Source organism: Carassius gibelio, chromosome B16 (genome assembly GCF_023724105.1).
Source record: "Carassius gibelio isolate Cgi1373 ecotype wild population from Czech Republic chromosome B16, carGib1.2-hapl.c, whole genome shotgun sequence".
NCBI classification, from domain to species: Eukaryota; Metazoa; Chordata; class Actinopteri; order Cypriniformes; family Cyprinidae; genus Carassius; species Carassius gibelio.
Window position 1 is genome coordinate 1,460,772 of NC_068411.1, and position 25,184 is coordinate 1,485,955.

Below are 25,184 nucleotides of genomic sequence, written 5' to 3' on the forward strand. Positions count from 1 at the left end.
CCCAGAAAATGCAGTTCTGGTTCAGAGCATGACTACAGCAGATATACAGGGAAAAGGGCTCTCACATCAAGCATAAAAATATTTGTATGACGTGGGTGGGTTTGGGTGTGTGAGTGTGTTTAAAAATGGTTATTTAGTAGATTAGTTAATGCAAACATAGTATTATTTATGAAATCTAGACCCAGACTGCAGGTTATGTAGCCATTTTTAAAATCATTTTTGGAAACTTGTTAAAAATATTAACTGCACAGAAAAAAAAAAATCAAGTTTTTATAGCAATTGTGAATTGCATGTAATGTTTTTGTGTACCAGGACATTTTTGTTTTTTATTTAATTGATAAATAAAGCATTCTATGGCCAGTCAGCAAATTGATTATTAATCATCACGCAAAATGCAAACAAAGACATGCTTTTAAATTGTTGTTGGGTTACTTTGATGCCACAAGTCAATATGCACCTAAAGTCTTGAATTCTGGGCTAGGAATGCAGGTAAGGAGGTCCTATTGTTTGCTCTACTAAATTATATGTACCGGTATATATACATCAGTATTAAGCTACACTCAGTCCCTGTTTTATAGCAGCATACATTATGTAATTTCACTGTTTTTTATTAATTTTGTACACCCTTTTATTTCTGTTTTGGATACTATATCCATATATCTATGATTATATTAAAATTAGTTTGTTTGTATTAACGCAGTGTAGCCAATCAGCACTGTGACAGAGTTGACCAATGAAATCGAGCTAGAGACATGCGTCATGGCTGCGGGTTGGGGTTTTCGTGTAGGGGGCGTGGTTTGCGCTCAACTGGTTTGGTGAAAAAAATCACGCCCCCACTTCTGTGGGCGCTACTCAGTTCAGTGTGGCCCAGGATGGGGCCAGGATTACAGTTTTGGATGGACCAGACCAATTGTGGGTGAGCCTTAAATTACAAAAAAAAACAAAAAAACGTTATCCAATCACTGCTTAACCTAATAAAAAAATATTGACTAATATAGCCTACTGTTATATTATATATGCATGTACATAATATAGATTTTAATAGCTTGATGCTCTTTAAATATTTTTGTTGCATTGTTAAAAGTTTCGGTGGATATAGACCTATCGGACCGCGATTGTTCTCCATGGTTCTGATCAAAGGAGAGCGCTTTGGAATCTCCATTACGCATGAAACGCATCATACCTGGGCTGCGTTTCCTGATAACATTGTCTCTTAGCGCGCTACGAAGATTCTTAAGGTATAACTTAACTAGAGGTATACTAACACTAAAGGTATATCATTGCTAGGCGTCTTCAGGGCTATCATCCACTCGCGAGGCAGAGGCGCTGGCGCCCTCCTAGCAACGATGCTGTTTTTGGTAAAACATGATTTTGACGACTCCATTAAGCTTTGTTTTATAGAAAACTCTTTTTAAAGGATATTCGTTTTGTATAAATTGTATCTTAATTTTTTTTATCAATGTTTTATCAATCAATTGCCTGTATTATATATGGCAAATATATAGCAGACAATGTAATAACCTTAGTGTAATTGACAGAATTACTAAAAAAATATTTTGCTATCTAAAAATTTAATATTTTTTTGTGTCACGCATGCATGCATTTCTATTTCCCTCATATTAAATATAAAACGCTGACTGATATTTTTCCAATGTCTGGAGTATATAAACAGACGTTTCAATATATTGGTATTAAATGCATTTTCTGAGAATTTATATATCAAGTTTTTACTTTTACTTTTATTGCATTTTAATTTATCGACCTCCTGGTCCCGGACGCTTGTTTTTATCTTCAATTATCAAACTTGAAAATGTTCTGATACTCGGGGATTTTAACCTCCATATCGATGATGCTTCGTGTAATCTGGCATCTGAGTTTTTAACACTCACTGAAGCATTTCATTTTAAACAGCATGTCTCTGGTCCTACACATACAAAAGGCCACACTTTGGATCTTGTTTTCACTTTAGGCCTGAACATTGACCAGTTGAGTGTTACAGACATAAATGCGACAGACCACTGTTGTATATTTTTTAACTTGTCTTCCAATGTGGACTATCTTCCTTCCAAACCGATGTCACAAAGAACCATCATAAATGGATCCACAGCGGAGAAATTTTCAGAGTTATTTGAACCCAGTGTTTTTATGGCTGTAGTGAGCCTGAATCTTTTATGCAGTCTTTTAATAACCACTGTTTTGTCTGTTTTAAACATGGTTGCTCCGCTAAAATGTAAACGCACCTTCCCTAAAAATCCCTGCCCTTGGATAAATGAGGAAATCTTATCTTGCAGGAGAAACTGTCGTAAAATAGAACGTTTGTGGAAGTGCACAAGTTTGGAAGTCCACAGACTGCACCTGAAGGACCTCATCGTGTCACTAAATGATAAAATAAAACGGGCCAGATCTGCCTATTTCTCTAATCTTGTTGTTCTGAACAAGAAAAATCCTAAAGTCCTGTTTGACACAATATCAAGAATTGTCTCTCCTTCAGCTCCTCATGTACCAGTCCACTCAAAATCTGACTGCAACAGGTTTTTACATTCCTTTTTGAACAAGGTGCATGATATAAGAGCCTCTATAAACCCATCATCTGTCAACACATCTTGGGGTTTATCTCCTCAGAGCTCTTGGTCCACCTTCTCACCTGTCACTGAAGAGGACATTAAGGGTCTACTAAAAAAGGTGAAACCATCATCAAGCCCCCTAGATGTAATGCCAACTTCACTGCTTTTAAATTTATTTGATTTAGTTGGTCCATATGTTGTTAAACTGATCAACCTTTCTCTCTTAACTGGTTCTGTGCCCAGTTCTTTTAAACAAGCGGTCATCAGCCCCATTCTGAAAAAGCCCAATTTGGATTCTTTTGAACCAAACAACTACAGGCCAATCTCTAAATTGCCTTTTTTATCTAAAATCTTGGAGACAGTGGTGGCGGAGCAGCTGACTGCTTTTCTTAATGAAAATAATTTTATAGATAAATTTCAGTCAGGCTTCCGAAAATGTCATTCAACTGAGACTGCCCTGCTGAAGATTTCAAGTGACATTATGATGGCGGCTGACTCTGGGCAGTACTCTGTCTTGATCCTACATGTATTGTTAAAGTGTCTGCAAAATGAAACGGGTTTCTCTGGATCAGTTCTAAAATGGTTTTCTTCCTACCTGAGTGACAGATCATTTTGTGTCTCTATTAACAATATTCTGTCTGAAGTGACCCCTCTGTCATATGGAGTTCCTCAAGGCTCAGTCCTAGGTCCTCTTTTGTTTTTATTGTACATTCGCCCTCTTGGTGAAATAATTCACGGTTTTAAAAATGTGTCTTATCACTTTTATGCTGATGACATTCAGTTGTTCTGTTCTTTTAAAGACTCTGAGTTTCATAAACTTACTGATTTGTTGGACTGCTTGTCTTGCATAAAGAACTGGTTCCCTATCATAGGTCACTTCGATGCTGCGGTGACGTCACCACGTATGGGAACACCTCTGGTGTGACGAATGTCTGAAGCCCTATACCATCCCGCCAATCCTATTGGCCAAATGGCGCATAGCACCACCCTGCGCATGCGCGAGCATGATATACCTGGGTGCAGCGCGCCATTTCGCTCAGATTTCATTCCTTCAGGAATAGCGAATCATCTGTGCCCTATCGTCTCGCGTTCTCCAGCGATCTCTTCGAGCAGTGTTAACTCCTCTTCGCGGACGCGATGAGCTTTCGAAAATGTAAGGAGCCATGTACCAGGTACATCACGGCGGGGGACACTCATGACAGGTGCGTAGTATGTCTTGGTTTACATCACGCACAGGCGGCGCTTAGCGGCCTTTCTTCCTGTCCCCATTGTGATGGCCTGCGGCTCAGAGTGCTGCGCTCCAGGGTGGAAGTTTTCTCTAATGTCGCCCTCGAGTCTAACCCCCGTCAGGTCACCTCTGCGACTGCCGAGGCACCGCACGAGGCGAGGGCCTGGGGTGACACGTGCGACATGGATTTTGTGGACAGCGCAGCGCTGGAATATTCTCCACATCGCTCGCTCTCCCCTACCCTGCTGCAGAATAAAACTTATACTGAGCCCGTCGTCTTCTCTAATGAGGATTTACTTCCCACACCGGAGGCATGCACCGCCATCTCCTTCGGTTGTGGACGCTATGACGACGATGTTTTATCCACCGCGGCCTCGGGGTCTGAGGACTTCGCGACCGACACTAGCCCTCTTCCTCCTAGCGGACAGGAGAGGCGTGTTTCCCCCTCCTACAGTGAGCTGTTGGATGTGGTTTCTCGTGCGGTGGGTAAATTGGGGCTAGACTGGGAGGTTGACAAGGCCGAGGCCCAACCTTCTTCCAAGCTGGACGACCGTTTTTTTAACTAGTCGGACACCTACACAGCCCCGGAGGCCTTTGCCTTTTTTCCCGGACCTCCACCAGGAGGTTTCGAGGTCCTGGAAACAGCCATTTTCGGCTCGGATTACTAACGCCGCGGCCGCGGATTTCGCCACCGTTTCTGATATGGCGAACCATGGCTATACTATGATGCCCCCGGTGGAAGAGACTCTCGCCGAACACCTTGCGCCTAGTTCGGCCGCGGCTTGGAAGTCTCGCCCCCTTCTTCCTTCGAAGGCGTGTCGAGTCACGTCTAGTTTGGTGGGTAAATCCTACATGGCGGCTGGTCAGGCGGCTGCGTCGCTCCACTCTATGGCGGTCCTTCAGGCCTACCAGGCGGAGTTATTGAAGGAATTGGATGAAGGTGAGGGCATCACACCGGAGGCAGTTAAAGAACTGCGTAGAGCTACGGATTTGGCGCTACGCGCTACCAAACATACCGCTCGTGCAGTGGGCCGTACTATGGCCGGTTTGATTTCGGTTGAGCGCCACCTCTGGCTTAATCTCACCGATATTAAGGAGAAGGATAAATCTTTCCTTATGGATGCCCCTGTCTCCAGGGATGGATTGTTCGGTGAGGCTGTCACGTCAGTAGTGGAGAAGTTCAGGGCAGCGAAACAACAATCAGCCGCTTTCCGCCAGCTGATTCCCCGCAGACCCAGGGAGGTCGAACGCCGGCAAGCGCCCGCGCGTTCTCGCTCAACCTCCTCTCACCGCCAGCGAGCAGCCTCTCGAGAGGAACCTACACCCATGGCGCCTCCTCGTAAGGACTGGGGCCCTAGGGTTTTTCCTCCGGCGCACCAGCGTCAACGTAAGCGTTTGAACCTGACCTCGACGGCTAAAGCCTCTCGTTCTCGGGTGCCGAATAGCAGCTCCTGATCTTTCTGCTGCTTGCCAGGGACTGTGCCCTCCGCTAGAGAGCGCTGTCGGACCGCTTTCGCGCATCCCACACTCTCATTGCAGTCCCCTTGCTCAAACATTGATTGTCTCGCCGCTAACAGCGCCTCGAGCAACATTGGATCGAGCTGTAATGACAGACGCTCCCTCAGACACTCTGCGCAATCCTGCTTTCGGAGTTCGAGGGACGACTCAAGGACCCTACACAAACGGCCCGTTTATGACGGCTCACACAGCCGCCGCTTTTTCGCTAGCGGCAGAGCCCGATGTTCCATCTGTTGGCCTAATTCCTGCCGTGGACACGCTTCAGGATTATACTCAACGGAACGCAACGACTCCGGCGCATACGCTTCCCCGGTGCACGAACACCACGGGTTTTTCGTGTCCGGTCGTTTTAACGCGTATGACGGCGTTGCTGGGAGCGGAAGCTTTGAAACCGTTAATATTGTTTCGGGCCGCGTGGGAACGCTTGCCCGGCATTCCTCAATGGGTGTTACGCACGGTTTGTCACGGATACACTATTCAGTTTCGGAAAGGCCCGCCTCCTTTCCGCGGAATTCTTCCCACTACGGTGAAGTCTACGGAAATGGCGGTGCTGCGACAAGAAATGTCAGCTCTGCTGAGCAAAGGGGCTATAGAAGAAGTACACCCCTCTCAGATGGAGACAGGTTTTTACAGCCGTTATTTCGTGGTACCGAAAAAAGACGGCGGGTTACGACCCATTCTGGATTTACGCCGTCTGAATCTTGCACTCAGACCGAGCAAATTCAAGATGTTGACGGTGAAAAATATTCTGTCTCAGATCCGACCAAGCGATTGGTTTATTACGATCGATCTGAAGGATGCGTATTTCCATATTCAGATCGTCAAGAGACACAGGAAGTTCCTCAGATTCGCTTTAGAGGGCAAAGCGTATCAGTACCGCGTTCTTCCCTTTGGCTTGGCTTTAGCGCCCCGTACGTTCTCAAAGTGCATGGACGCAGCTCTGGCCCCGTTGCGGCTCCAGGGCGTTCGTGTGTTGAACTATTTGGACGATTGGCTGGTGATAGCGCAATCGCGGACTCAAGCACACTCTCACCGAGATCTTGTGCTGAATCATTTAAACAGCCTGGGCTTACGAACAAATTTCAAGAAGAGTGTTTTAACTCCCTCTCAACGGATAACTTTTCTTGGAATAGATCTGGACTCTCGCGCGATGACAGCGAAGCTTTCTCTCCCGCGCGCTCAGTCGATTGCGTCATGCGTGCGGCACTTCAAAGCAGGTCGCACGGTGACGGTGAGATTGTGCCTCAGGCTCTTGGGTCTAATGGCAGCAGCATCCCCCGTGATTCGTCTGGGATTGCTTCAAATGCGCCCTTTTCAGTGGTGGACGAAAAGGCGGAATATTTCACCCCGTTGTCTCCCGCATCGCACGATTTCGGTGACACGGCGGTGTGTGATGTCGCTGAAAATTTGGATGTCAACCGAATTTCTCCTGTCAGGAGTTCGATTGGGAATTTATGCTTTCCGAGAGACTGTCACGACGGACGCGTCTTTGACTGGTTGGGGAGCTGTGTGTCGAGGGCGACCAGCCCACGGAGTGTGGACAGCGGCTCAGCGCGGCTGGCATATAAACAGACTGGAATTACTGGCAGTTTTTCTGGCTCTCCAGTATTTCTCGGATCTGCTGATCGGCCGTCATGTGCTACTCAGATCAGACAACACAGCGGTTGTGTCTTATCTGAACCATCAAGGAGGATTGCGCTCTCGCCCCCTGTGCAGGCTGGCGAGGCGTGTTCTTCTGTGGTCTCGGGACAAGTTTCTCTCGATCCGGGCCATTCATGTCCCCGGACGATTGAATTTCGGAGCGGATCTGCTATCCAGACAGGCTCTGGAACAGGGAGAATGGCGATTACACCCCCAGACGGTGGATCTTTTATGGCGGATATTCGGCAAAGCGAAAGTGGATTTATTCGCATCGAGCATGACTACGCATTGCCCGCTATGGTTCTCCCTACGCTCCCCATCGCCCCTGGGCGTGGATGCGTTAGCTCACAGCTGGCCCAAGACCAGTCTGTATGCTTTTCCTCCGATTCGTTTGATCCCAGCGGTATTATGCAGATTACGCCGGGACAGAGTGGAACAGCTGCTGCTGGTGGCTCCGCGATGGCACACGCAGCCGTGGTTTGCGGATCTGATCAGTCTGCTAGCGGGCTCTCCGTGGGAGATTCCCATCAGACAGGATTTATTATCACAAGCACAGGGGCTGATTTGGCACCCGAGGCCAGATCTGTGGAAACTGTGGGCGTGGCCACTGAGCGGAGTGCGTTAGTATGTCCCGGTCTTTCTGCTGAAACTACTGAGACTATATTGAGTTCTAGAGCAGCTTCTACGAGACGCTTATATGCTTTCAAGTGGAGACTGTTTACAGCCTGGTGTGGTAATCATAATGTGGATCCAGTTTACTGCCCAGTGGCTTCAGTGCTGGAGTTCCTCCAGGAGCGTTTCTCGGATGGCGTTACACCAGCCACTTTAAAGGTTTACGTGGCAGCCATTTCAGCTTACCACGAATGCATAGGCGGTGCCTCTGTGGGGCGTCATCCATTAGTTTCTCGTTTCATACAGGGTGCGCGACGGCTGAGGCCTTTCCGCCCTGTGCGAGTTCCTTCATGGGATTTATCCATTGTGTTGTTAGGTTTATCAGGGCATCCGTTTGAGCCCTTGGAGACCGTATCGGATAAAATCCTGACATTGAAGACACTTCTTCTCATGGCTTTATCCTCCCTCAAGAGAGTTGGGGATTTACAGGCTCTTTCTGTTTCACCCTCATGCATGGAATTTGCACCAGGCTCTGTGAAGGTGCTGCTGCGGCCCAGGCCTAACTATGTTCCTAAGGTCGCATCTAACCCTTTTCGCTTTCAGCAAGTGGTTCTGGAAGCTTTTTCGCCTGCCGAGGCCGGGTCAGGAGATCTAAGTCTTTGCCCTGTGAGAGCTTTAAAGACTTATGTGGATCGCACAGCTCCTTGGCGTGGTTCTGACCAGCTGTTTGTCTGCTTTGGACATAAAAGTAAGGGCCATGCAGTTACAAAACAGCGCATGTCCCATTGGCTGGTGGAGGCGATTTCTTTGGCCTATGAGGCGCGCGGACTCGCTTCGCCCTTAGGGGTTAAGGCTCATTCCACTCGAGCTGTAGCTTCTTCTCAAGCTTTTCTCAGTGGCTCTTCTATGGATGATATCTGTGCTGCGGCAGGATGGTCCTCACCGAGCACTTTTATCAAATCCTACAGTCTGGATGTGAGGATGGCCCCTGGCTCCCGGGTTCTCTCCGCTTGAGCAGTTGCTTCCTCGGATCTCAGTTATCAGGTACGTCAGGCGTTTTGGTATATCGTTCCCATACGTGGTGACGTCACCGCAGCATCGAAGTGACCTATGATAGGGAACATCTCGGTTACGTATGTAACCTTGGTTCCCTGAATAGGGAACGAGATGCTGCGGTTCTGGCCGTTCCGTACCTTGATAACTCTTCATCTTCAGTCATGAAATCTGAGCGAAATGGCGCGCTGCACCCAGGTATATCATGCTCGCGCATGCGCAGGGTGGTGCTATGCGCCATTTGGCCAATAGGATTGGCGGGATGGTATAGGGCTTCAGACATTCGTCACACCAGAGGTGTTCCCATACGTGGTGACGTCACCGCAGCATCTCGTTCCCTATTCAGGGAACCAAGGTTACATACGTAACCGAGATGTTATACAATAACTACCTACAGCTGAATACAAAAAAGACTGAAACTTTAATCTTTGCACCAGACCAAAAAATACCTCAAATCAAACAACACCTTGGTTCCCTGGGTTCTTCCGTCCAGTCGAGCCTCAGAAACCTTGGTGTTCTGTTTGACCAATCGATGTCTCTGGACAGTCATTCTAGACAGTTGGTCAAAAACTGTTTTTATCATTTGAGAAATATTTCCAAATTGAGAGTTATTGTCTAAAACTGACTTGGAGATGATTATTCATGCTTTTATTTCTTCTCGTCTTGATTACTGTAATTCTCTTTTTCAGAATCAGAATCAGAATGAGCTTTATTGCCAGGTATGTTTACACCTACGAGGAATTTGTTTTCGTGACAGAAGCTCCACAGTACAACAGAATGACAGCGACAGAACATAAAACACATAATAAAAGAATAAAAAATACAAATAAGTAGATAGTGAATGACAATATACAAATTGACAATTGTAGGCAGGTATATTACAAGATGCAGTTATGTATGTACATGTGTATTATGTGCAAAATTTAAGTGTATACTAAGTATGTGTGTTCGATAAATAAGTGTATGTGTATATAAATATAAAGTGTAGTGTGTTCGCAGTTATAATCAGCTGTTCATAAGATGGATTGCCTGGGGGAAAAAACTGGTCCTGTGTCTGGTCGTTCTAGTGCTCAGTGCTCTGTAGCGTCGACCAGATGGCAACAGATTAAAGAGGGAGTGTGCTGGATGTGAGGGGTCCAGAGTGATTTTGAGAGCCCTTTTTCTCACTCTGGAAAAGTACAGTTCTTGAATAGAAGGGAGGGTTGTACCAATGATTCGCTCCGCAGTCCGGACTACCCTCTGTAGTCTTCTGTGGTCAGATTTAGAAGCTGAGCTGAACCAGACAGTTACTGAAGTGCAGAGGATGGATTCGATGATGGTGGAGTAGAACTGTTTCAGCAGCTCCTGTGGCAGGTTAAACTTCCTCAGCTGGCAAAGGAAGTACAACCTCTGCTGGGCCTTTTTCACAATGGAGTCAATGTGATTGTCCCACTTCAGGTCCTGAGAGATAGTGGTGCCCAGGAACCTGAATGACTCCACTGCAGTCACAGTGCTGTTCATGATGGTGAGTGGGGGGAGTGCAGGGGGGTTTCTCCTGAAGTCCACAATCATCTCCACTGTTTTGAGCGTGTTAAGCTCCAGGTTGTTGAGAGTGCACCAGACAGCCAGCTCTTTAACCTCCTGTCTGTAAGCAGACTCGTCACCGTCCTGAATGAGGCCGATGAGTGTGGTGTCGTCTGCAAACTTCAGGAGCTTGACAGAGGGGTCCTTAGACGTGCAATCATTAGTGTTTGAACAAATTGTCTCTGAGTCGACTACAAATGGTGCAAAATGCTGCAGCCAGGCTTTTAACTGGAACCAACAGAAGGGCGCACATTTCCCCGGTTTTATCTTCATTACATTGGCTTCCAGTCAAATTCAGAATTGATTTTTAAAATTTTAGTCTTGACTTTTAGAGCCCTGCTCTTCGGTCTTCTGGTCAGAACCTTCTAACGGTCCCCAAAACCCGCTTTAAAACTCGGGGAGACCGGTCTTTCCAAGCAGTCGCCCCTAGACTCTGGAACGCCCTGCCCCTGTCACTGCGAGTGGACGTTTCTGTTGATTCTTTTAAAAAGCAGCTGAAGACACTTTTATTTAAACAAGCTTTTAGTTGATTGGGCTTTTGTTTTATGTTTTTAATATTTTGTGGTTTTAATTTTTTTTCTCTTAGTTTTATTGCACTTTGTAAAGCACTTTGTGATTTATATCTGTGAAAGGTGCTATATAAATAAAATTTACTTACTGCAAATGTCGAAATGCGCGCTCTTTGGTCCATCAGTGCTTGAGTCACTGATCACATTAGAATAAAATATCTCATAATAAAATACAAAATTTACTGATTTATGAATGTATGCATAGTTCTCATCAGTCTTACACACAGATAAATGCTTTCATTTGTTGTATTTTTGATCCTGAAAGAAAACAGAACAGCAAAAGAGCGTATCATAGGCCTACATGGACTGTGTATGCTTCTTACACGGACTTTTGGGACTCATTTTTTAAATGAATGAAATGCACAAATGGTAATTAAATAGAACCCATGAAATGAACGAGGGCGAGCTGTTTTATTTTCACAACATTTTGGAACATGAAAATTCATACCGGTTTTATCAAGCCACTGAATGAACATATAGAGCCCTATATTGAAATAGCAATGACTGTGAAAACATTTAAAGTTTTGAACATGCTAGTAGACATGTGCTACTGAAAAAAGTGCATTAAACAAAAGAAAAATGAATTCATGCATTTCCAAAGGCGGATCTTCTTTCAGTTGTTCGACTTATAAATTTTTTTTATCAGAGTCGAGACATCAATTTCATCCAGGAGATCACTGTGGGCATTCATAATGGCCAAGTGCGTTAGTCTCTCCTGTGACATGGTGTTACGCAACCAGGTTTTCAACCTGCGCAAAGTCGAGAAGGAGCGCTCTGATGCAGCGACAGATATGGGCAAGCACAGGCATAGCTTGATGATCTTTTCCACCTCTGACATCATGGAACGGGTTTGTGGTTGCATGGTTTGAAGAATGGACACAACATCCCGAATTGTGTTAACTTCATGCCCTGTACAGATATGCCGCAGTATGTCCAACTCATGACTTAGTCGGTCTCTTGTAAAACCGGTGAGTTTCAGATTCACATTAACTTTCTTTCCTTGTGCTGCCTCAATGATCGCCTGCTCTCGCCCTGCAGCAACTTGGATTCCGACCTGGACAAAATGCCTCTCCACTTCTGAGCGCACCAGGTCCAGCGCCTCAAACATCTCCCTTTTCTACACATTTGGATACACTGAATACAGAAATATAACATAAATAACCTTAGCCTATTACAACTGAAAATACCAATTGTGTATTTTTTATTACAAAAATTTACCCTCCACTTCTCTGCACTCTTGGTCATTGGCCTCCTCCTCTTGTGTATAGCGAAAGCTTGCAGGTGTCTTGCTGCTGCGGACTGGATGTGGCAGCTTCAGGCCATAACGCTCTGCATATTGCTTGGTCTTGGCCACAAGGTCATTGATGGTTTCATCTTGTCGCAGTGTGCCCAGTTGTTTGAAAAGGACTTTGCCAGCTTCCATGGATCCTAAAGCTGTGACTTTGGTTCCTTGAAGTGATCATGCCACTGCTTCAAATGGGTAAATATGGTTACGCAGGCAAACAAACCTAACACTGTGCGCCTATTTGTGGCCTTTGTTAGCAGTCCTGCAATTTTGGCACGGGTGTCCCCTTTCACAGATCTGAAAGTCTGTAACATCTCTCCATAGCAGGTCAGCAAACGTGACAGTGACACAACTCTGACGCACCCCAGAGTTAAGCAGAGGCCAAGCAAGTTCACAACGTCTCCGGCTCCAAATAGGGACTGATACAACAATTTTCTCTTTGCTGAATCGTTGTTTATAACAGTGACTTCACGCACAAAGTTTAGCATATCAGCAACTGACACACTTCACAAGCCACTTCTTGCAAAACTAGATCCAATGAGTGATTTGCGCAGTGGACAAAAACAGTTGGGACATACAGTATTGTTCAAAATAATAGCAGTACAATGTGACTAACCAGAATAATCAAGGTTTTTCGTATATTTTTTTATTGCTACGTGGCAAACAAGTTACCAGTAGGTTCAGTAGATTCTCAGAAAACAAATGAGACCCAGCATTCATGATATGCACGCTCTTAAGGCTGTGCAATTGGGCAATTAGTTGAATTAGTTGAAAGGGGTGTGTTCAAAAAAATAGCAGTGTGGCATTCAATCACTGAGGTCATCAATTTTGTGAAGAAACAGGTGTGAATCAGGTGGCCCCTATTTAAGGATGAAGCCAACACTTGTTGAACATGCATTTGAAAGCTGAGGAAAATGGGTCGTTCAAGACATTGTTCAGAAGAACAGCGTACTTTGATTAAAAAGTTGATTAGAGAGGGGAAAACCTATAAAGAGGTGCAAAAAATGATAGGCTGTTCAGCTAAAATGATCTCCAATGCCTTAAAATGGAGAGCAAAACCAGAGAGACGTGGAAGAAAACGGAAGACAACCATCAAAATGGATAGAAGAATAACCAGAATGGCAAAGGCTCAGCCAATGATCACCTCCAGGATGATCAAAGACAATCTGGAGTTACCTGTAAGTACTGTGACAGTTAGAAGACGTCTGTGTGAAGCTAATCTATTTTCAAGAATCCCCCGCAAAGTCCCTCTGTTAAAAAAAAGGCATGTGCAGAAGAGGTTACAATTTGCCAAAGAACACATCAACTGGCCTAAAGAGAAATGGAGGAACATTTTGTGGACTGATGATAGAAAAATTGTTCTTTTTGGGTCCAAGGGCCACAGGAAGTTTGTGAGACGACCCCCAAACTCTGAATTCAAGCCACAGTACACAGTGAAGACAGTGAAGCATGGAGGTGCAAGCATCATGATATGGGCATGTTTCTCCTACTATGGTGTTGGGCCTATTTATCGCATACCAGGGATCATGGATCAGTTTGCATATGTTAAAATACTTGAAGAGGTCATGTTGCCCTATGCTGAAGAGGACATGCCCTTGAAATGGTTGTTTCAACAAGACAATGACCCAAAACACACTAGTAAACGGGCAAAGTCTTGGTTCCAAACCAACAAAATTAATGTTATGGAGTGGCCAGCCCAATCTCCAGACCTTAATCCAATTGAGAACTTGTGGGGTGATATCAAAAATGCTGTTTCTGAAGCAAAACCAAGAAATGTGAATGAATTGTGGAATGTTGTTAAAGAATCATGGAGTGGAATAACAGCTGAGAGGTGCCACAAGTTGGTTGACTCCATGCCACACAGATGTCAAGCAGTTTTAAAAAACTATGGTCATACAACTAAATATTAGTTTAGTGATTCACAGGATTGCTAAATCCCAGAAAAAAAAAATGTTTGTACAAAATAGTTTTGAGTTTGTACAGTCAAAGGTAGACACTGCTATTTTTTTGAACACACCCCTTTCAACTAATTGCCCAATTGCACAGCCTTAAGAGCGTGCATATCATGAATGCTGGGTCTTGTTTGTTTTCTGACAATCTACTGAACCTACTGGTAACTTGTTTGCCACGTAGCAATAAAAAATATACTAAAAACCTTGATTATTCTGGTTAGTCACATTGTACTGCTATTATTTTGAACAATACTGTACTTCCTTCAGTTTAGCTTGCACCCCATTGAACCTCCCTGACATGTTACTGGCTCCATCAAAGCAGTAGCCCTCAGTCGCTCCAGTGACAAATTGAGGGACACCAGGACATCCTTTATGCACAGAAATAAGATTTCAGCCATTGTGTCAGGGGCGTTGTAAAAGCCAAGACAGAAATGTTGTACTTCTAGGTGGTCATTGCTAAACTGCAGACTGATTGAAAATTTTTCTTTGCCACTGATATCTGTTGTCCCATCCGCAGTTATATGCAGGCGGAGGCCTGAAGGACTGTGTACCTGCATCTGCTTTTTGACTATCCACGTGTGGCGACGAGGGATGAGAGTGGCTCATAGTGAGGGTGTCGGTTGTGGGTTTACTCACTTGGGTCAGCTGTTGCTGCTCATCCTGGCGGCTTTCTGCCGGTGGTGCTGCTGCACATAACGATGAATCGGATGTCAAATCCAGTGATGTTGCCCCCCCCCCCCTTCTCTTACTCGCTTTGCTGTGGGAGCTTTTGAAAAGAAATTTGAAATCCGTTTTTGTGACATATTCTTGCGGGACTCGCGCCCTTAAATTATGTCTCCTCTGCGGCTGCGCATACAACATATAGGCTAACCCTTTCACACGTAAATAATCGAGCTGACCAACAACCAGCATGAGTTTTTCAAGGTGACCGTTATTTTTTAGTTATTTATTATTACTTTATGGTTGCCATGGTGACGCGCAGGACCGTAGCTGGGCTTTGCGAGGCCCCAGTGAAGGTTGTACCAGCGGGCCCTGTTTGAAATTGTTTAATTTGTATGTTCATTCATTTTTATTTATTTTTTCTTATTTACACAATGTTTAAGTTTATAGGTGTCCAGGTACAGAAACCGAATAATTAAATGTAAAATAGCAATGGATAGTCTTCAATGTAAAAATGAAATACACAATCAAACCAAAATTTATTCAGACACCTTCAACATTTCTCAATTTATTAGTTTATTTGCTATCACTTTGTAAAGTGGTTCTAAAATATGACAAGAACTTAGAGTTAAACTGTCAGAACAAATTCCTCTTTATAATGTCATAACTTTGATAGAAATGCATGTAATGGATTACAATCAACCAAAACTACAGACAACTGTTATTATGACAATATTTACACAACTATCAATACTTTGTTGAGCAATTACCAAGCAATGCTTAATTTTGTTCAGTCTGTGGTGTGAAAAGGTTGCATTAGCAATTCAGAAAAAAAACACATAAGCAATACATGGTGCTTCATAAGGTGCTGAATAATTATATATATATATATATATGTATATATATATATTATAATTTGCTGTATGTATTTGTCGGCACAAGAGCAAAAATAAGCAAATTCGGTGTTCATGCGTTTTGAGAGACGCCTCTCTCTGCGTGAGCCCTGAACACCAGAACACCACGGTACTGAACTTTTTGTTTGTTCAAATTGTGATTTGTATTTGCTCGTTCAGGTGCAGGAGGGACTTCGAGGAGAACTCAGAAGAGAGCTCGGTTCAACGCTACTGTCCGTGATATGTGACTCTGTCTCTGCGTGCGCACCGAACACTTGTGCCTCGTACTAGATCGATGTACTCCGAGTTCCGAGGTCACACAGCACGCAAAACAACGATGACAGCCCCTACGAATAATACTGCCTATGGATGCAGTGTTTATGCAAGTGGTACATGTTGAAAAAACGATTTTAGGTCAATGCATGGAAAATGCGCTGAAAAGCTGTAGGGAAGTGAGTGCGTTTGGGTCGCTGTTGGTCGATATCTCTCTATCTATCTGTCTGTCTATCTATCTATATATGTAGTCTATCTATCTATATACATCAATGTATTTATCTATTTATCTATAATTTACGCTATCAGAATACTCTCGTCTACTACTCGTCTCTCTCTAGTCACTCTCAATGCTCTCAAGGCGTGCTTTGGTAAATTCTCTCCCCAACGTGACGTGATGCAATGCATAGTGGGGGAAAGGAGACCGCTGTAAGATAGTACCTACTTTTTCGTACTATATTCCGTTTTGTGATACCCAACAACATAAAATACAATGGATAACAGTTTAAAGGTGCCATATGCAGAAACTGAGGTAAAAATATCCATAACATGACCTACACGCATCAAAAGAATGAGAAGAAATAAGGGCGATGATGTCATAAAAAAAATTTCAAGTTATAGTGCTGCAGAGATATCAACCTTAATTAGCATTAGCATTACTAGCCCCGGCCCGACAGGTGTTGTAATACCAGTTTCGGCCGTGGGAGGCAGTATGCGGGCAACATATCCACCAGCCAACTTGCAATACACGAATAACTCGCAGGGCTTGTGGGCGTGTACTTGAACCTGATGTCAATCATGTGGAAAGTACAGCCCACTACTTTCAGTTCAGGGAAAAGAGTGGGAGGATAGCTGAAGCCCTTGGCAAGAGACCAACACCTGCTACAGGGAAACAACTGCGCTCTGAATCACAAATCAAATCTGATAAGAATACCAGAGTAAACATCGGCACTGCTTTTAATCGCTGGAGACAACTGATGGACCTGAAAGAAATGAGGTTCGACTCCGAACTTGCAAGTTAGATGCTGTTAGTATTTCGCTAGAAGTTTGTTTTATATGTTTGTGTATTTGTTTTCGGGAAGTTATAACATAGAAATGTATCGAAGGCTGTTCGATAAACGTGCTAATGTTAGCGATGGCTAACCGTAGCTGTGTTTGATAATTAGCTAGCTATAACTTAACGTTACCCATTTTATTATATAGGGCTGTGCATGTCTTTACTCATGTACATCTCATCAGTAAAGACGCTCCTGTAATTAGGAGTATATCTCAGCACGTGTGTTCAGATCAGGATTGCCAGGTTTTCACAACAAATCCTGCCCAGTTGCTTCTCAAAACTAGCCCAATCTCGCTTCCAGAAGGTTCCCCGATAAAACATTGCTTCCCGGGGTTAAAATATAGGTTTTTTAGCAGGGTTGCCTTGGTAAAATTCGCATTTTAGGGGCTAAATATCACGTTATTTGTATTGGGGTCGCTGTGACCAGCGGACATGAAAAACAACCACCACAGACTTGACAACACTGGTTTGCATTTACTACACTGAGCCGTAATTCACAGACAATCTACACAACATCGATGTTAAAATCGCAGGCGATTCTTTGTCGATTTTGAAAGCGATTTTGTTAGTTGTCGGTAGACTAAGGCTCTGTGCAGTAACTGCCGCTCCACCTGAACCAGTGTTGCCAAGTCTGCGGTTGTTTTTCATGTCCGCGGTTTGAAGCAATCCCAATACCAATAACGTGATATTTAGCCCCTTAAATGCTAATTTTACCCTGGAAACCCTTCCCAAAAATTTATATTTTAACCCCGGGAAGCAATTTTTATTGGGGAACCTCCCGGAAACGCGATCGGGCTAGTTTTGGACTAGTTTTAAGAAGCAACTGGACAGGATTTGTTGTTAAAACCTGGCAACCCTGATCTGAACACATGCTGGAGATATACTTCTAATTACAGGAGCGTCTTTACTGATGAAAGGTGCATGAAAATCGCATTCGATTTTTTGCACAGCCCTATGTATCATAACTAACCTGCTCTGTCTAGTCTGTTGGTCTCCGTGTCCTCTTTGCTTCGTGGTTTTTCTGTGCGTGAAAAAATTGATGTGTGGCGTGAAAGCGTGTGAAAAGAGTCAATTGCGTGTGTCTCACGGTGAATGCTTGAGAGTTGGCACATTAGTTCTCAAGCAGAATAAAGGACAGGTTGATTATTGCTGTTTAGCGTTTGTATTAATCTATGATATGTCCCTGTTTGCCTACAGGGACATAAAAAAATAAATTAAAAGTGATACGTGGACCAAGGTGTCTGAGATTGTTCATTTTAAGTAAAGGATCCTAATATTTCATCCACAACAATATTTAATGAGGTTATAACTCCTGATGGTTTAGTCTGCATGAGATCAACAAGCTTGTTTGCTTTGCGGCCGCTTTAAATACAAAATAAGCATTCGATCTACGTTAGAGCGTCTGAGCGCTCACAAATCTTTCTGCAGAGCGGCAAGAGCGATTTTTGACGCTCTCGACGCCGGCGGTGTGAACGCACAGTTAGGCTTCGGCTATGGCTGTAGTGTTGTTGTGAAAGTAGGGGCGGAGCATAGAGACTATGCCGTTTCTCGTTTGTTACTCTAGAGTAGACCAATTCACTTTGAGGCATAGTGCCCCCATCTGGTATTGAATGTGGAGTATGACTTGATTTTTTTTTGCCAAACATTACAGATGGCACCTTTAAATGTTTATTACCAACAAGCAAATTGCACAAATTCGTTAAAAAATTAACCTTGCAACACGGCCTTTAAGCTTTTCCGCTTCTTGTGTTTGGATGCTTTAATGTATAAATCGACAAGTGGTAAGGCTTAAAAACACGTGAAAAGATAAGCTTTCATGACGATGCGCAGCAGTGTCCCGTCAACTGTCCTGAGCATCTTTTTAGGCTGCCCTCAGCCAGTTGAGATCGTTGAACCATACACAACTAAGTATGGTGACACAAAATAAAATTGTGACGATTTTCTAAGCAGATAAAAAATTATAACTAAGTTTAGTTTTCAGGAGTGATGATATTACTGCTCCAAGATTGAAGTGCTGCGAATTGCTCTTCCACCATAGATTATAGTCATAATTTGTATCGACTTAGGAAATCACCAGTTTATTTTGTGTCACCATACTTACTCGTGTAACTACTCATGTAACTGTCTTTAAATAGGGAAAACATGGAAGTATTTGGTAGCTTCTAAATTCATCCCTGTTTGGATTTTAAGCAATGCCCTAACATCTGAAGACATGGCTTCTGAAAACCAGTATGGGTGCGGAAAATAATATTTAAAGAATATATTGAACAAAGAAAAATTAATTAAATTTTATAATTGTTTAATTCATTTGCAAAACAAATGCTTCAGCTATAAGACCTCTACAAATGTAGTAAAATCCTTGACGAAAGCTTCATGTTTTAATGTGTTTAAAGTGAGACTAAAGACAGAGGTTCACGTGTGTCAGCTGGTTTATCTGACATGTATGTAGTCTGTAGATTAGCTGTCTTTCAATGGACGATTACCACGTGATAGTGAGAATTTTAAGTTATGAAGTTATAATTTTATGATTTCCTTGCGTAACAATCTTGCTCCTTTCCAATCACAAGAGTGAATGCGCACTATGTAGGCTACATTACGCGCACACACGCTGCCCGTACTGTATCTTTACGACCTGCGCGTTTACACATAGTCTGTATAAAAACAGGTTACACTTCAGCTCCGCATCGGCCCATGCCAACACAAATAGCACGCATGGGCGGAACTACGATCGAGTCAATGACTGGCCAGTCTCAGAAGAGCGGAACAATTACTGGCTAGATCGTAATAAAACTGTTACTATCTGACTGCAGCGGTCAGCGAGAGGCTGTGCGTGGATGGCACTAAATTGGGCACGTGTGTCCATGCACATGTTGACACTCGGGGAAGTGACAAGTGAGAGAGAGTGAGCCCAGAAAGCAAGCTGATCTGTGGGGTAGAGTAGACAGGATCGTCGGAAAGGGTTTGCGTTGCTTGCACAGGTGCCCTGAAGTTAATGTATGTATAGTGTGTTAATAATAAATAACAAACTATATATATATAGTTTGTTATTTATTATTAAACAATTCGTTGTTAGCATGCATGCCACACATGGATAATAGGGAATAGAATTTAGACTGCTCACTTTGACATTGGTAATTGGAGTGTAACTGTTTGTGCAATCTAGTTACATTTAAAATGCAACAGAAAATATACATGTATGTATGTATATTTATTTATAGGATAAGATAAGATAAAATGAAGAAGTAGAAAGACCATAGCTGCCTTTTTTAACCACTTGTCAGGATCCTGCCCTGACAGTCTTGTCTGTACTGTCTTTGTTCAATGTGTCTTTGTTTATTTTGTGCTTGAGCACATGGTTGTGTCTCTTGTGTCTACCACGTGCTCCTCTTGTCCCACCTCCTTGCTTTCCCTGGTCACGCCCCCTTGTTTAGTCCCCATTAGTCAGAGTGTTGTCACCTGTTCCTCATGTCTCTGTATGCTTTTATTGTGATCACTTCCCTCATGTGTTTGCCGGTTTGTTTTGTGTGTGAGTTAGTGTCTGCTTAGCGTGCTAGCTGTTCCATACTAATAGAGTTTTTCCCTTGTCAGTTTAAGTCTGGTATTTGTTAGTTTAAGTTTATCTCGTCACTGTTCATTCTAGTCTAGTTTAAGTGTTTCTTTTTGTTTGGATCTCACTTTTTAATTTGACTTGTTCTTTAAAGTATTTATTTTCCCCTTTGAGTTATTCTCTTGGTTAGTCTCTCCAGTTATTTCTAGAACTTTATTCTGTATTTATTTCTTTACCTTTTTAGTTTACTTTGGTTAGTTAGCTTTGGTTTTCCTAGTTTATCTTGTTTCTAGGTCATAGCACCCTTGTCTGATTTTTGCCCTTTTATTATTATTATTATTATTATTATTATTATTATTATTATTATTATAGTTGTTGTTGTTCTCCTGTTGTCTTAAGTCTTGTCTAGTGTTTTGTGAGTTCTGTCTGTTCCTGTCTTGCCCGCTGCCTTCTCCCTGGCTACTGGGTCTCCCCGCCTGGAGGTCTGACGTGTGTGGCTATACCTCTATAGTCAAGTGCCCTTGGTTCCTGGTGTTGTGGTCTGGTCCCTTGCACAGCCTCCTCTACAGTCCTGCCCTCGGTTGTCACCCAGAGCCCCCCTCGGCGGTCATCCCCCCCCATCTGCCTGCTCCACTGTCTACCCATCTACCCAATCCTACTGTCTGGACTGTTCAAGCCGCTCCCTCCTAATGTGCTTGGTCTTTTGTCAATAAACGTTCCTTGTTCACTCTGCATCTGGGTCCTCTCCCTCAGTAACCCTGACACCACTATGTTAAAGCATCCTGCTGCACCCCTCCCCCTATTTTCCTGCTCTAGATCATATACACTTACACAACCGAATCATGCACACACACTTACACAGTTTTGCTCAGACATGCATGCTTGTCTTTTTTCTGTTATATCAGAGGGTCTAGACAGACTCCATGTACTCTGCACTGGCTTCCACAAAACTTAAATAAATGTAATAATGAAATTGGGTGTATTTGATTTTATTGAAATATGCTTTCTAAAAGATCATGAAAATCTCAGATTTTAAATTTAATCTGAATAATATATGTATTATTATGGAAAACCTTACTTCAGTGGTTTGATACACATTAATGTTTTCAAGTTTTGGCATTTTGTTTATTTTATTTGATCTCAGGAATTTATTGAGGTCATTATAGATTAATTATTTTTGGGAAGTAATTTCATTTCCTTTGTATTCATACATTTTTAATCTAAATTCAGTCTTTAATAATGGAAAAAACATTGTGTTTCCTGTTTTGTTTTTCGTAAAAAAATTAAATTAAAAAGAAATTATATATATATATATATATATATATATATATATATATATATATATATATATATATATATATATATATATATGCAATACATGAGCAACTAGTGGTCTCCAACATTTGGGCCCCACTATTGCTGAAGTTTGCACATTTTGTAAAGTTGCCCTCTAGTCAGCCTACTATGAATTTTTTTTTTTTAATGCTAGTCTCTGTCTTCTCGTTCTTCTTTGCATTAATTTTACACATACATTTTTATTTGAAAACTTTGACTTTAAAGGATATTTCCCTCTCTTTTATCTGTCTTTCCCACAGTCATGCAGTCGACAGAATCTATTTCCTCTCAGCCATCACAGGATTCACTAAGCTCCAACAACAATTTCATGTTCAGTGATGATGAAACGGATGTTTTCCTGTTGGAGAACAGGGGCAAGCCCCATGCAATCCATTTGACTCAGTCAGGTCTCTCTAACAGAAATGTTCACAGTATGAACAGAGTGCCGGAGCATCCTGGATCTCAGTGGGCATGTGATGCGTTTATTGTGTCTAGTGACCCTGAGAGACCACTGGACAACAGTCTTGCTAGGTCAGCATCTTCATCCATCTCATCCTATCGGTCTCTCTCCTCGTCTTCTTCGTCTCTATTAAGATGGAGTAGCTCAGAGAGCAAGCAAGAGAAGAATGGAGGAACTTAAGGTGACCTGCTGTTTGCTCGTAAGGTGAGAATTTTTCTACCAATTCTTAACCCTTTACACATGATGTTAACATCTTTCTTGAGTGGTCCAATCAAATGTAGTCAGTGGATACCCTTTACTTTTTACCTGTAGTATTTACAGGTGCTGGTCATATCTTTTTATTTTGATGATTATAACTAAGGAAAATCTCAAATTCAGTATCTTAGAAAATAAGAATATTGTGAAAAGGTTCGATATTGAAGACACCTGGTACCACACTCTAATCAGCTAATTAACTCATAAAACCTGCAAAGGCCTTTAAATGGTTTCTCAGGCCCCGTCCACACGGAGACGGAGTTTACCCCAATCCGATCTTTTTTTTCCTCGTCTCAAGAAATATCCACGTCCACACGAAACCGCAAAATAATGTAGTATACATGCCAGGCCAGTATGTGGCGCTGTAATCCTGCCACAGAGATACACTAAAAACAGAGAAGAAGACTTGGACTATGCTCATAAACCTTGCGTGTGGTACCCAAACGAACATGGAACAATACATTTATTAATCAGTGTTAATGTTAGTTAATAAAAAGACAATCGTTCAGTTTTTGTTCATGTTTTTGTTGCTGTTACATGACGTAGAGCTGTCTGACTAGGGGGGAGACATGGGCTGATGACGTCATAGTTTCAGAAAATATACGGATTAGCTGTCCAGACGAAAACGCAAAGACGGCGTTTTCAAATTTATCCACTTTGGGACCCGGTTTCAAAAAATAGCGGTTTCACCTTGCGAAAACACCGGATCCGTGTGGACGAAATGCCTATCCAATAAAAAATGTGTGCGTATTCACAGAAACGCGTCTCCGTGTGGACGGGGCCTAAGTCTAGTTCTGTAGGCTACACAATCATGGGGAAGACTGCTGACTTGACAGTTGTCCAAAAGACGACCATTAACCTTGTACAAGGAGGGCAAGACACAAAAGGTTATTGCAAAAGAGGCTGGCTGTTCACAGAGCTCTGTGTCTAAGCACATTAATAGAGAGGCGAGGGGAAGGAAAAGATGTGGTAGAAAAAAAGTGTATAAAGTGTACCCAACCTCAACCCATCTCTTTTAGAGAACTACAGACCAGTTTCCCTTCTTCCTTTTATTGCAAAAACACTTGAACGAGCTGTGTTCAAACAAGTCTCTACATTTCTCACACACAACAATCTCCTTGACAGCAACCAATCTGGCTGCAGAAGTGGACATTCAACTGAGACGGCCTTGCTCTCAGTTGTTGAAGCTCTAAGACTGGCAAGAGCAGAATCCAAATCTTCAGTACTTATCTTGCTTGATCTGTCCGCTGCTTTTGACACGGTTAACCACCAGATCCTCCTATCAACGCTACTGGCGAAAGGCATCTCAGGAACAATACTTCAATGGTTTGAGTCTTACCTATCAGATAGGTCCTTCAAAGTATCTTGGAGAGGTGAGGTGTCCAAGTCTCAACATCTAACTACTGGGGTGCCTCAGGGCTCAGTTCTTGGACCACTTCTCTTCTCTGTCTACATGGCATCATTAGGTTCTGTCATTCAAAAACATGGCTTTTCATACCACTGCTATGCTGATGACACTCAACTCTACCTCTCATTCCATCCTGATGATCCGACGGTAGCTATTCGCATCTCAGCTTGTCTAACTGAGATTTCTTCCTGGATGATGGACAATCACCTTCAACTCAACCTTGCCAAGACAGAACTGCTTGTGATTCCAGCAAACCCATCGTTCCATCACAATTTCACCATCAAGTTAGGCACATCAACCATAACTCCTTCAAAAACAGCTAGAAGCCTTGGAGTTATGATTGATGATCAGCTGACTTTCTCAGACCACATTGATAAAACTGTCCGATCCTGCAGATATGCTTTATTCAACATCAAGAAGATCAAGCCCTTTCTTTCAGAACATGCTGCACAACTCCTTGTTCAAGCTCTTGTTCTGTCCAGGCTGGACTATTGCAATGCCCTCTTGGCAGGTCTTCCAGCCAATTCTATCAAACCTTTACAATTAATTCAGAACGCGGCAGCAAGATTAATTTTTAATGAACCAAAAAGAATACACGTCACACCTCTGTTTATCAATTTGCACTGGCTTCCAATAGCTGCTCGCATAAAATTCAAGGCATTGATGTTTGCCTTCAAAACTACCACTGGCTCTGCACCCATTTACCTAAATTCGTTACTTCAGACTTATGTGCCCTCTAGAAGCTTGCGTTCTGCAAGTGAACGTCACTTGATTGTGCCATCCCAAAGAAGCACAAAGTCACTTTTACGGACTTTTAAATTAAATGTTCCCTTCTGGTGGAATGAACTCCCCAACTCAATCCGAGCAGCTGAGTCCTTAGCCATCTTCAAGCATCGGCTTAAAACACATCTCTTCCATCTTTATTTGACCCTCTAACTTTAACACTCACTATTTTAATTCTATTCTTTAAAAAATCTAACTACCTTTCTAATCTTTTTGTATTCTATTTTCTTTTCATTTATTATGCAATTGTATATGTATGTGTGTGTGTATGTGTAAAGACCTCTAACTAGCTTGCTCTATTCTTTTATTTTTTTTATTCTATCTGTTTTCTTTTTATTTATTATATTAGTTAAAAACCCATCCTACGTGTACTGTGTTAACCTAACTGAGACTTGTTATAGCACTTATATATCATTGCTCTTTTTGTTGTTTTTGATTGCTTCCACTGTCTTCATCTGTAAGTCGCTTTGGATAAAAGTGTCTGCTAAATGAATAAATGTAAATGTAATGTAAATGTATAAGCAATAG

General features: G+C 42.8%; 1 pseudogene; it reads left to right on the forward strand.

Annotated features, from left to right (window-relative positions):
• Nucleotides 1–25,184, forward strand: part of LOC127974696 (uncharacterized) — a 61,618-nt pseudogene that overhangs the window by 22,140 nt on the left and 14,294 nt on the right.